Source organism: Dermacentor silvarum, chromosome 4 (genome assembly GCF_013339745.2).
Source record: "Dermacentor silvarum isolate Dsil-2018 chromosome 4, BIME_Dsil_1.4, whole genome shotgun sequence".
In the NCBI taxonomy this organism is placed as follows: Eukaryota; Metazoa; Arthropoda; class Arachnida; order Ixodida; family Ixodidae; genus Dermacentor; species Dermacentor silvarum.
In genome coordinates this window covers 66,585,471-66,599,602 of record NC_051157.2, presented here as the reverse complement: position 1 = coordinate 66,599,602, position 14,132 = coordinate 66,585,471, and the positions used below count along the sequence as shown (strand labels likewise).

General features: G+C 48.3%; 1 protein-coding gene across 1 annotated transcript in view; it reads left to right on the top strand.

Annotated features, from left to right (window-relative positions):
• Window positions 1–1,379: 1,379 nt before the first annotated feature.
• LOC119450190 (solute carrier organic anion transporter family member 4A1-like) overlaps window positions 1,380–14,132 on the top strand; it is an 87,723-nt gene continuing 74,970 nt past the window's right edge. Inside the window, 1 exon segment of the mRNA XM_037713568.2 lies at window positions 1,380–2,117. The gene's annotated coding sequence lies outside the window, so the exon portion shown is untranslated.

Sequence of the window (14,132 nt, the reverse complement as noted above, 5' to 3'; positions counted from 1 at the left end):
TATTTTCTTTAAGTCCTTTTATTTATTCATATCTGCTAACTCGCTAACTCAAGCTTCGCGTTAATATTCAAACATTGCGTGGATTTGCATGTCTACTTCTCTCACTCTCCTTTTCACTTGGACCCTTCTCACCTTGACACTGCGGATTAGCAGAACGCGACCATGGCTCCTCTTTTATGGTTGTGATGCAGAACTGCAAGCAATGCAGGACGTGTTATGTATGGTCTCGTCGTAACCACAAAATTTGTACCACGCGCCATGGAGCTGTCCGTGATGTATATGGCTTGCAACGAGATAGACCCCGCGACAGTCGAAGGCGCATTGGAGGGTCGCATTTCTCTCGCATTTGCGGCTAGATCTTCTCTATTTTATTTGTTTATGCAATGCGTGCGAACTTGCCCTGCAAGCTGCTGTACTCGAACGGTCTAGTCCGCTCTTGATGACATTTCGAAAGCAGAAAAATAAAGGAAAAAAAAAAGCCTTTTCGATGTCACGTGTTTACAATGCATGGGCGGTCTTACACATTGCCACAACGCATGTCACAACTAAGCACGTGGCGTTCAAGGAACTTCCTACACGAAAGGGCGAAGCAGCGTACCCGTGAGATAAGCATCGTCTGGGCAAGAACAGACTTCCTCTTTCTGTTGATCCCAGCCCTTAATGCTAAAGAAAGTCCGGCTAGCTGAATCATGCACCAAGCTTGCTCTGGGAAATTATGGGACAGCATCCAAGTAGCGACTTTTTTTTTTTTTTTTTTGTAGCTTCCTTTTTATTTCTGTCTCCATTTGGTTCCAACCAGCGTTATGCAGTATGGGATATGCGACACCCAGCTCTCAACGTACCATCCCTTCACTTCCTCTCTCGGTCATAACCCACGCATATTGTTGAGAATAGTCTCGCGTCACGTGACAGGCGACGACGAGATACTACACACCTCTCCCGAGCACCGGCGGCGGGACGCTGCCTCAAGCGGGCGCCGCTATTCTAAACAAAACGCCCCACGACGCACCCGGTCCCGTCTTTGGGTCTCGGCGCCCGACGAAGCGCTCGGCTTCTTTTTTAGGTGCGCGAACGGAGCGGCAAGGACCGACCTGCCCGCCGTAGCGCAAGATTATCAAAAGCGAGAAGAGGAAAAGGGGGGGAAAGAGTGACTGACTCGAACCCATCGTGAAAATATCAAAGGCAAAATGGAAAAGAGGAACAAAACACCGCGCGCTCGAGCGCGCTCGCACGTTGAGCGTCGAGCGCCGTTGGGAGGGAAAGGAGGCACCGCCTCCTCTCCGAGCCATTCCTGCCTTCGAGCGCTGCTGGCTCAAGCCGATCGGGCTTTCGGGCGGTCGGTGGCGGCGGCTGCGTCGTCGTAGCGCTCTCCTGTCTCTCCTCTCCCGCCGCACGCCACGACGACGTACGCGGCAGAGAGAGCCAACTTTCAGAATCGCTTTTTTCCTCGCGTGGGTTGGTCCGCCGTTGCGGTCGCGGCGTTACGGCGAGCGGTACTACTAGTGGTGGTCGCTTGTGGCCTGTTGCGCCACGACAGCAACTCCTTCGCCGGACCAAACACCGAAGGCACTGTTCCTTCCCAGAACTCTGCAGCTCCTACCTACTTTCAACCGGCGCCGACGGCGGCTGCAACAGGTGAAACCGGCGGTGGACAGCGAGGGAGCGAAGTAATCCCGACGGGTACCGCGATTGTGCGAGAAGGCTGTGATTGTGCGCTGAGGAACCTCGGCAAAGCTAAGCAGCGTCGTGCGACGACAACTGCTGAGTTTGCCGCCTGGGGAAGAAAAACAAGAAACCGAAGCCGGGCTGCCGCAGCGGCGAGCTACAACTGTGCACGGAAGGCTTTATTTCTTTATTTTGCCACTCGTTTTCGTACTCCATTGTGGTCATACTGCCCCAACGCGCGCGGTGCGGCGCGTTTTGTGTGTTGTTTTCTCGTGACTGACATCGCGTTGCGAGCCACGTGTTCGCTCGAGACAGCGGCGCGGTTGGGGCGGCGTGCCGGCCGGCGATGTTGGCGGTCGTGGGCCGGCGTCTCGGCGTGTAGACTTCATCGGTGCGACGGCGGTGGCCTGACCTGGATTTGGGACACGTTCCAGCCCCCAGCGACCGATCATGTAAGTAGGGAGGGGACGAACATCGTTCTCTTCATCTTTACTGCTGGCTAAGCCAATTTGGCTCCTGGGACACCGCGTTCAGTTTAGTTTGTAATTGCACTTCGCGATCACGACAAGCTTCGTACGATAACTTTCACGGTCAGTCGATCGCTGCCCGTGGCGCTTTCGCTTTGCGTTCTTTCCTGATTGGCGTAGCTCGGGCAGTGCGGAAGCTGTGTTGTCACAGCTACTGATTTGTCAGGCGATCTTCTGATTTTTGTAATTTTTTCTTTTCGGAATTTTGCTGATTCAGTGATAAGCTTCGGAACTACTGGTTCTTGCCGTTTTCCAGAAAAACTATGGACAAATCGACAACTTTTTTTTTTTGAAAATTTTCTACTACTTTTTACGGCATTTACACTTTTTTTTTATAAATAACTGCTAAAGTGCCATCAACCTTTGCTGCACATGAGCAACGAGCGATAGGCGCATTTCTTAATTTAAAACACTATGAACACATCAGATTTCAGGTGCGAGATGTCATTTGAGACCCTAACGAAACTCGTTTAACGATGCACAAGGTGTCTTTTTAGCAGTTATGGCTTTCGAAATTCCCTGAGCACTGTTGTTTTTCGAACCACGCACCGCGCAAAGAATTTCGGAGGGCATTGTATTGCGTTACTGCTTCGCAGATGGCACATTGTAGAACTATATGTAAGCACTGGAATTCTTCTGGCAAGAAACAAAACAAAAACAAGAAAATTGTTTAAAATACCTCGTTCACCAGCATGAAGGACTGCTTATTAAATTCTACTGATCTTTCAGGCCAAAATCAACTATTATGACCTCAACATTGTTCGGGGGGCTCGAAGCAACCCTAAAGAAAAAAAAAAAGAAAGGAAACGAATTAATAAGAATAGTATATTCACAACAGAGTAGCGACGGAGTGACATTCGCAAGTCACGAAATGTCCTCCTTTTTTGGTAGGAAAAACGTATCGCGGGCGTTTTGTGGTGAGACGTATGGAGGACGCCTACCTTGAGCTTGCCTACGTTGAAACTACACGACGTGAAAGTGCTATAGGCCGCTTTTCGCTGCGGGGCGGAGCGAGCCCGTAGCTTTCGGATACGAAACCCCGTAGACTACATGCAGTCGGTGCGTAGCGACCCCGGGTCCCTCTGATAAACGGTGTTTCTTTCATTTACTTGTTTTTCTTTGGTACGCCATTGATTACTCATTGCCGATGTATTTTAATTTGCATGCGCCGTGAGCTCGAGCCTCGCATTCTTGGCGGGAACGCGCCGTCACGTGGCCTTTTACGCTGGCGCACCTGTGCGCCGTTTACGTCGGCGATTGCTGCGACATCCGCCTCGGGAAACACGTATGCATAGCTGTCTGCTGCGATCGGTATGTGCAATACGCACTGCAGTCGTGTTCCAGATGTACCTGACCCGAGCGGTTTCGTTGGCGTTCCAGTCAGCAGAAGATATACTGTAGCAATACTACACAGTGGTATACAGGCCCATCTTACGTATCCACGAGGCTATTTAGAACGATCGAAAAGTTGAGCAAGCTGGTATATAGGGATTCATGATGTGGAACGGACATATGTGGGACGAGGAGGTTGACGCAGGATAGTCGGCGTTTCTGTTGTCCATATATCGTTTTATACTGGCGTCATTTGTTTGCACGCCTGCCTTTTCGTACCATGTATTCATGAGTTTGCTGCGTTATTGGGTTATTCGGCCGAGCACGAGGTTGCAGGTTCAATGCCGAGTCGCCGCGGCCGAATTCCGATTGGGAGGCGGAACCCAAAAACGCCCGTCTACACTGCTGTCCCGACGGCCAGTCTAATCTGAATAGATCTAAATTAATCTACGTCGTTCTCTCGTAGAAGCGAGATTGCTTTATTTCGTGTGTGTGTGTGTGTGGTGTGTGTGTGTGTGTGTGTGTGTGTGTGTGTGTGTGTGTGTGTGTGTGTGTGTGTGTGGTGTGTGTGTGTGTGTGTGTGTGTGTGTGTGTGTGTGTGTGTGTGTGTGTGTGTGTGTGTGTGATCGAGATAAGTCGGAGGAAGTGCAATGCAGTAATTTCCCTCTCATCTTTTCCTTCCGTTCCCACGGTTCATGTAGCGCTGCATCACTTACGGTAATGCTAGCTCACGACTTTCAGGAAACACTTCTTTGTTTGCATCCGTGCTATCGCGACCTATGTGTTTGACGCCTAGCTCGTTAGCATATCTCCTGACGCCACCCCTCCGTTCCCGTGTTCGCGCTCTGAAACACGAATACGTTCTGAACACGCAAGACGCAAAGTGTGCGCTCAAGCATTGAGAACGAATGCCGAGTGCACACCGCGGACAAACTCTTTTGAGGCTGCGGGTGCCTCGAAGAGACTCGGTGCGCCTGAGCACGTTGGCACAGTTTACGCGACCACCGTTGCGCACACGTGGGCTTTAATGAGGGAGGGGAGATGACGCGATGTTCCGAGAATATTCAAGGATACTCATTAGTGGTACATAAACGACTCTTCTTTATACTGTCGCCAGCTTCGGTTTCTTACACGCAGCCGTGTGATGTCGACATTGCGGTCTGCATTGGGGTTTAGTAGCTGCCGCCAACGCAGGCTCCCATAAAATCGTTACTCGTGTACAGCGACTCATTCGCATTTGCTGTTGTCGAAATCAACAGAGTTAGAGGGTGCTATTTAACACTTGGCTTTGCCAAACTTTCTCGGGAACATAGCGATACTGTACCACGTATCTGCGGTACGCGCTGAACTTTAACGCAGTTAGCGTGGTGCAGTAATCGTAAAGGTAACGCTGGTCCGTGGACCGTAAGCTACTGCGAGACTATATAGTTAGAGTTGAGAACAGGAAACATGCTGAGAAAATTTGACCAAAGCTGTTCAAAGTATCTCAGCTATACTTATGAAAAGCTTTGGCCACAAGTTCCGGAGGTCGCTTTTAACTTGAGCACTGCATTACAATTTGTGACTGGAGTATCGGTGCAGCCCTTTACGGTCATTCTGAAACCGGTAAAGCATTAACAGCGCACACCGGTTTGGTGCTGCGTACACGGCACAGAAATGACGATTGTCGTTAACAATCGGATCCGAACGTTTCCAATACGACGTCGCCTGCCAATAAAACTAAAACGGTCTGTAGGCTATTTGAGTTCCAGTGTGTGGGATATGTCATCTCAAGCACTTCGACACATAAAGGAAGCAGGTTGCCTTTCGCGCACGGCAGCGCCAAGCTAACGAAATTAACTAACGAAAAGAAGCTAACGCGTCTGTATACACGTATACACTAACTATTCCGACGCTTCCAATGGGACTTTAAGCGTAGAACTTTGGCCAATAAGATACATTATATGTACTTTCGCGTACGTAGTCCAACATGACAGCCTTTCTGCGATTCTTTTAAATGTGCTATATCAGCTATGAGAGTTTATAGATTATGGGTGGTGGGCGAAGAAACTGAATTTCGTCCCAGCTAAAGTGCATCAGTGGAAAGTGGCTGATTCTCTCGCAGAACTTATTGTCACCAGCTATGAGTTACTTCCAGCATACGTAGGCCAGGAAACATATTCAGATTTCTCGCTGCGATCACTGTCCACGAACTTCTATACCCGACGGCACGCTATCACCAAGTACACGCCAACATGGCACAGGGCTGACCTTTCATTTAAGCAGCATGCTCAAGACAACTGCGGAAACAAATAGCACGACACACCGCTGCGCCCGCAATTAAGGTTGCGTTGAAAGTGGAGTATACCACATGCAAACACGGAGCCGACAGAACTATTCCAGTTACTATAACAAAAAACAATCACTGAAATAACAACTGGAATAATTCTATCGCGTGTCATTACCTTGAAGGAATGGTATTGAACGTTCGCTAATAACTTGTGATTGCAGCAATGTGTCGCCTTCCTTGTTTGTGTTAGCCGTATGTGCGCTGCTTAAATCAAATATGTACGATTGATTGATTGATTGATTGATTGATTGATTGATTGATGTGTAACGCCCAGAATCTACGCCGGGACATGTGATACAACGTAGTGGATGGATTCAGATAAATTTTGACCATCCGAAGCTTTTTAATGTATAGCTAAAAGCGAGTATACGCAAGTGCTTTTGCATCCTACTCCAACCGGAATGCAGCCGCCGTTGCCAGGTATCGAACCTGCGCCCTCAGGCTCATCAGCAGATAGCATATAGCACATAGCCACCCAGCCACCGCGCCGGCTAAAGATAAGCCGTCACCGGATGGCCCAAATGGATATCCAGGCAATAGAAAGGTTCAGATTAGGCGACGAAAACGGCTTGCGCAACTAAAAGCCCAAAGTCTGCTTGGGCTTTGCTGGTGCACAGGTGGCTTGCGTACGCTATAGCGGAACGCAAGCCTCTTGCGTCCGTCAATCTAGAACCATACAGGAATAAAAGAAGTTACTTTATGCGAAAGCTCTCAAATGTGATAGAACGCGCTGAACTTTCTGACATGCTCTCGCGCGGTCTTGCGGTCAATTCCCTGCTCGCGAGAGCTCCGGAAAGAGTGTTTACGCAACCAGATGTTGCAGGCGCAACTGGCAACGCCTTGGTGATAAGCGATGGCTCTCAACGAGGCATCTGCGTTCCAGCGCAAACAGCGTGATAGGGGCGTGCGAGTTGGCTGTCGTCCTCTCTCCAGTGTGCGTCGACCTGATTCTCAGGGAGAGAGCATCGAGACGGCATCGTTTAATTTCGAACTGATGCTGTCCAAATGCGCAGCGTATACGTTATGTAGCCAACGTCGCTGAGGACAAGTTTGAAAGGATCACTGTGAGGGCAGAATATAGAGCTTTCAATACAGGCAATGTTGTCCTTCAGCTCTAGGCTAGCGCGAAAATGCGGCTTTCTGCGCATCGGCGGCGCGTTTCAAGGCTGGCGAAGGTATATATAACAGTGTGCAACCTTCCACATCGTAGCAGGTGATGGTGTGTCCCCCTGCCGCCGGCTGTTCAAATGTACTGCTATGTGCCACGAGCTTACGTAGCCGCGTCGCGTTTCTGCCGCCACCGTATAAGTTGCTCAGCATGCAGTGATCGCTCGTTCTTTCCTCGATCTTTGTTTTCGCGAAGGACCCATCTCGTGCTTTCATGTTCTCAACTTTTCGTTGCGTACGCATGAGACTGTGCCTATACTAATTATGAAATCTCGAAGTTTGTGTGAACTCGCCCTAAATTGGCGACGTATCGCAGCCTCTGAATGCCTGGAGCGAGTGTTTCTACCACGAGAACGTGGAGGCTGAAAGTAAGTTAATAAATAAAGAAGGAAACAAAGGCTACGATAAGGAATGTCGAAGAGAATGGCTTTGGAGCATGCGAGCTCCTGCCTGGAACGCAAATCTGCACTGCCTTCTCTTTCAAGCGCATGCGGATAGTTCGTTTCTGTTGTTGCACCGAGAGCTCTTGCGGAGTCATCGGAATGCCTGGGAATGGCCCACGATGTAGACGTCAGAGGCTGTTTCAAGCGCTTTCTCGATAAGCGGTCTCCAACTGGACAGCGCTCGCAGCGAGCAAGCGGAAAAGGCACGACAGCTGTCTTGGTTTCTTGAAAGTGCGGAAAATGTACTTGCAACATAAAGCGATAAAGTGTCAGGCGGAGAGGTCTTGCATGGGGTCGGGTCTTTTACGCTTTTCCCCACCACGAACAGCATGCTGCTGTTGGCAGACTCGCTGGTTCGATGGAGAGGTGATGGCCCTGTACTGTATACGCACATAGCAGCGATGCCAGAGATGCCACTTCAAAACGCTAAGCAAAACCACAATGAAATGCAGAGTTGTGCGAACCTGCCTGTAGTCGAAGGCAGTGGAACAAGTTTATTCCTATTCTTCTGCAAACCGATTCTTCTCGCTCTTCCTCATTTGCCGCAACACCGCGCGTCCCATTCTTGTCACAATCGCGCAGTCAGTGCGTTGTATAACATTAAAAAAAAAAAAGAAAGAAAGAAGAGAATCCTTCCCTCAAAACTCATCTGCTTTTCTTTCCGTGCATCGCCCTGCGTTTCCAAGAGATATCGACGCGGCATTTGTGCGTATACAAAACACGAAAGGGCAGAAGCTTTGGAGGCAATGCCCTTTCGAGCGCGCCATTGAGCCCACAGATTGTGCCCTTGAGTGAGTACGGCGGCCTTGGAAAAATAAACTTAAGCGCGATGTCTCTCCGTTGAGTTCGTCAGCATTCGAGTGTGCGCGATATATCTACGGCCACGGAACTATATAAGGGGGCGAAAGGGGACGACGTCAGCGCATGCGCGAATGAGCAAGAACGGAAAGAGGAAGTGAGATGTTTCCGCTCTGTAGTAGCATCGAGGAGGCATGACATCACGATAAGATAGCAATGACGCAGAATCTGTCGTGACCGGCTTTGAGTGTCAAGGTCATTGTTGTCGCAGATTTGAAGCATTTTACTGCAATGCGCGCCAACTGGAATACTCAAAATGAAAGCAGCGTCCATCCAGAATCCGAGGTATATGGTCGGAATGGCGGAGCCCTTCATTGTAGGTTTTTTTTTTTTTTTTTTTTTTTTTGATATCTTGTAGCTCCTCTTTGACATGGGCCTTCCTTTGTCCTGCTTTTTTTTTTTAAATACAAATAGTAGTAATGTGGCAACCTTAGTTTGAATACATGTCCAAATCACAATAGATTATAAAAGGCGTTAAGGTTCCAGAGGGCAAACTTGCTATATTGTCTCTTCTAAAGAGCAAGAGGTTGAAATTCGAAAACAACAAAAACAGATTTCTAGACACTTGAATTGAACCAATATTTCTAAGACTATTGTAATATAAAAAATACGCGAATAACGTCAATAATTCAATGGCTATGTGCCTTATTACACCACTCCCATCGAAATTAAGCGCTATTGCAGGCATAACCTATGAAGGTTCTCTATGTGTATGTGTTGTAGCCCTGCACTGTGTGACAAACCCCAATAAACGTAGTGCTCCTATATGAGCTATAGAATCTTGTCATTTTACAATACCTTGTCGGCTATAAAAGTGATGAGTCACGTTTCTCTCGAGTCAGCTTGCGGGAAATAGTTGCTTTATTAGATACACTTGTCATGCAAACTAGTCAAGCCGTCGCCAAATGCGAAGATCCTTGTCTTGCGCATTTGAGCAGGAAACCCAGAAACAAAGTTTCCATCCACGTGTGGCAGAGTCTTGGGGAGAGACTGCAAAAGAAGCGGTACCGTCAACAGCGCAGTACTCAGTCAGAATACTACTTGCGAAATCTTGCCTTATTTCGCGCATTAAGGCCATCAGAACGAAGTAGTCAACCGTCGTGTTCGCTAATTGTACGCACGCAGGTCGAGCGCTGCACCGACGCTCCACGCGAAATTCCACCTCAGCACGTAGGTGTATTGACGGCCGCAAAACCTATCATGTTCTCGGACGAACCGAGCACACGTGTTTCGGCGAACGTAAGCATGCCTTAGTATTGTCTTTCGCCGCCGCGTTCTCCGCGTTCTTCTCTTTTCAGTTTGGTATGCCCCCATTGCTTATTGTTCCAGTAGCCTATTGTTCGCCTCCGTGATCATGATGGGTCAACGTTATTGAAAAGTTTAATACTTGCCCGCATAGTGGCACGGGAATGTGAAGCCGTCGGCACAACGGATTTGAAGTTTGCCTTATCGTGTGAACTTTATTATGAATCTTTATAGGTTTTTCTTACGATATCACTCGCTCGACAGTGCATCGGGAAGTTATTCACTATCGCGCGAGTGCATGCTCACCTGTGGTCTCAGTCTCTTGGTGCAACGTGAACCATGCCCAAATGAATGTAGATCGTCAGTATCCTCCTGCTCAAGCATGATGCCCAGTGCGAGCATTTAGACGCTGAAAATAAAGAAGAAAAAATTCGTCGGCCCTTCCACTCCGTGAGGGGGGATTTTAAGCGAAGCTTATCACCAACGCAACAAATGGAGGGTACACGTACTCGTTGCTGAACGCAGGCAGTTTTCCCTCGATTAAAGATTCCTTACACGTACCGCAAATTCTAAATTCACCAAGGTCTTCTCCACTAGTAGCGTAATGTTCATTCAACACTTCCAAGGCATTGTGTCGCTGTTCGTCGGAGCGGATCACACTGATGAGGGACAAGTTTTTGTCGAACCAGAAACGCTTGCGTTCGATTTCTCGATTTTGCTCGGCGGCGTGGTTAGTAGCATTCGCCCGCCATTGCCGCTTGCGATTCTTCGAAATTAAATTGATTCAAAATTAAACCTGTCCGTCACGTAAGACAATGAATGGTTCATACCCCCTTAGGCAATGGTTCATACCCCCGTAAACGCGGCATCCCCATTACGACGACAGAAGTGCAATTCTACGCTGGAACGATGAGCGGTAACGGAGCCAGTTGTGAAAGAAGACGACGAACGAGGGAGCGGTGGCACGAGCGCGTTCGCGCGGTTGCGCCGAGGGGCGCTAACGTGCCAGCTGTGTAAGAAGACGACGACGCTCGAGCAATTGCTGATGATGATAGTTTCTGCGAACAGACACGGACGTTCAGGTTAGACATAGACAAGCTTCGCTTGTAAAACGTACATGTGTACGCCCCCGGAGCAGCCACGTTCATGCGTTGGTTATAACGCTCGCACCCTGTCAGGCTACATGCCGACATCACCTTCGATCTCGTCGATTCATGCGCGTACGCTAGCATAAGAGTTTTCGTGATGCATGACCGCTCACAAGAACGCCGAGCTGCTAAGGTGATAGCGCCGAGAAACCAACTGGCTTTCTTTCGGTATACCGCACCATATGTGTGTGGCAGCGCGCAGTACCGTGCACGCTCCAACGTTCATTGAAATGCCATGACCCGTCATCATGGTAACTTAATCTGGTCCCCTGGTACTCGGATAGAAGGGACCTTTAAGAATAGCGTATCCGGGCGGCTTTGCGTACACAAGAACTCAAACTTAATTGTAGGCTCTTTGCGTTCTTTTGTACGCCCGGCCGATTGCGTCCCCTAACTTTGGGTTCTTTATGTGTTAAACTTCCTAGTATGTGTGGCTAAGCATTGCACGCAATTGCCGACGTGCGCGGTAGGTGTCGTGAGACGAGACGTAGATGTTTCTAAAAGGACTAAGCGTTGATTACTGCTTGCGAAGTGAGAGCAGGAAGAGAGATAGAGATCAATAGAATGGGGGAAATGCAGGGTTTAACAGGATGAGTGGTATCTGGTTTGCACCTTACACTGGGGTAGGAGTATAGTGCCTGTGTCGTATAGGGTATAGGGGTAAGAATAGAGAAGAAAGAGGAGCAAGTGCAAACGGCGCTCGGGCATCGGCGGGCCACAGGCCACCACGGTGTCACCAGCCCGTAGTCATCCTGCAACTCGATGCAACTCTGAAAACTCCTCGATATGTGCGGGCGAAGGGACGCAGGATTACCTTACACGTAACTGGAAGGCTTGAGACGTTGGAAAGCGGTGATGACCTTGGACCTATGGAGTTTCCTACAAAAGTTACTAGAGTTAACTCTGGCGCTATGGATGGATGGATGGATGGATGGAAACTGCAAGCATGCCACTTTGGCCAACATGGGAATGATGGTTAGTACATGGATTTAGCCTAAGATTTTGTCCTTCTGGCTTCAAATGACTTCGCCATTTTGAGAAGTGATCATATTCGACAAATCATTGTGTTATAAACGCAACCATTCGGAAGAAATTACCATGTGCGCAGAGTCTTACTGCCTTCTGAGTTTAAAAAAAAGTAGGATTGGTTCGAAATTTGAATCGATACATGCAGATTAAACGTAGTATCCAAATCCACAGGCACGAATATCAGACAAATCCGTGTTCTAGCCATCGTTCCCGTCGTGGCTGAGCGATTACACCGCCATATAATACTGTCTAGTAATATTAGCAGGAAACTTCGTGCTTGGAGCATGAAGGCAGAGCGCGTACAAGTGTATGTTACGTAAGTCACGCTTTACTTTTATTGCTGGTTCCGGGATCTCATATCAAGATACAAGAGCGTAGCAGTTTGGGCGAGTTGGTATGTCGTGACATTTTAAGCTTGTAGTGCAGCTAAGAACGTGCAAAAAGGAAGGTAGAAGGCGTAATTAAAAGGTCCGGAGAAGAGGGTGAGCGCTAACTTCCAACTGAAGATACAAGACATGCTGACGACTTAAAGCCCGTTATTACGCAGGTGACGAGATATAAGGTGCCAAGGTGTTCTGTCCTGCATGTACTCAGGACTCAGTCCTCGTTTCGAGAACGTGCGCTCATCGTGGCTTTTTTATGCGTGGAAAGCCCCTAGCTGTACAGTACAACTCAAAATCGTCCACGTCGTCTTCTGTTCCTTTATTATCGATGGTTGCAAGGTGCCGTCCCCTATCGCGCAAGAAGATTCAGCATTATAGCGCTCTGTTTCTCAACATCCGGATTACGAAGTTCGACTGAGGAAGATACCCTCCGATGTCAAGAGCTAGACACGGTGTGCTCCCTCTTTATCTAGTCTTATCGCGAGTAGACGATTACAACCGCTATTCTCACCCGGACTTTGCGTCGCAGCCGCGGGCTCTTAAGGCGCCGAGCTTAAATACCCGGCGTCTCACTCGACGTTGGCCGATATGTGTGCCAGCGATTGCAGTTCAAGAGGTCTGTCACAGTTCCTTTCGTTTCAGGCGAATGCTTTCAGAGGCGCTAAGTTATTCGTTATATGTCGCACGTTTTCCGTCACTTGTTACTTTCCTTGCTCATTTTTAGTATATGAACTGCAGATAGGCACGTGGCGGGCAATCTTCGCCAGCTAGTGGCCCGAGCGGCACGTCTCCTATACGTTGTGATCAGCATCGGCTGGTCGTCGACGAAGGATAAGAATGGAATAGGATCCAAAGAAAGGAATCGCACCATTATGCCGGCCCAGGCTAAGCAAACGGAGCGTGCTATATCAGTGACTTCTCAAGTAGTGGGGCAGCTCGTGTCAAATAGGCGGATGCCGTCTCCATAAGTGGGCCACATTTGATAGACGAGTTATGTATATAGCGGACAAGCAAAGTCGTGGTTGCGTTATAACAAACCGGATAACAGCCGTTTCTTCTTTTTCACGTGGAACACCAAGTTGCATGAAAGCAGGGCACGGAACGTGAAAATGCATAGCTCTTGTACGGCTCGAAACGTGTCGCCATTCATTTAGGGCCTCGAGGATGCCGTGAGGGGAACGAACCGGATCTTTTGGGGCTGCTTTCTTCGTCTGAATGGATGATCTTCTCAGAGGCCGTGCCTTCGCTGGGGGCAAGAAAAAAAAAAAAAGAGCGCAATTTCGGTGGTGGCAAGAGAACAGATAGAGCTGCTGGTGAGCTAAGGAGCTGACTTGTTTTGGGCATGCGCTATCCGCGCGTTCTGAGCTATAGCCCCACTTTTATATATCATCAACCCCAGGTCACTTCCCGCCTAACTTGGCCCTAGGGGTTGGTCAGGACAGATGTTAGCTCGAAGCGCAGATTTACCCCTTTTCTTCCTTCTTCTGCAGCTCGATACACATCCCGACCAGCGATACAAGGGCAGTTTAATAAAAGTTTGGAGAGGCGGACTCCGATAAGTGGGCAATTGCTGCTGCAACTTGGTTGTAAGCTGCGTGTTAAATAGTGTGAGAGTAAGGCGAATTTACAGATGATGTGTCACAGTTGCAGTGGGAAACAATAATAATAATAATAATAATAATAATAATAATAATAATAATAATAATAATAATAATAATAATAATAATAATAATAATAATAATAATTTATTTCCCATGAAAAGAATTACATGGTGGGGTTCTGGATAAAAAGTTGCGCGCAGGCAACTTGACCAGCTCAAAAACCCATCAAAGGCAACAGAGGGCGTCGGGCGCTCACATCTGAGTAAATAGATCAGAAGGTGTCAATAAAAAAAGAAAAAATAATAACATAGCACTATATTCAGTGCAGCATAAAATAAAGCAAATAAAGGGGGGAAAGGTCATACAGTATTGCACATGAAACAAACTCATTAAACAACAAGGATT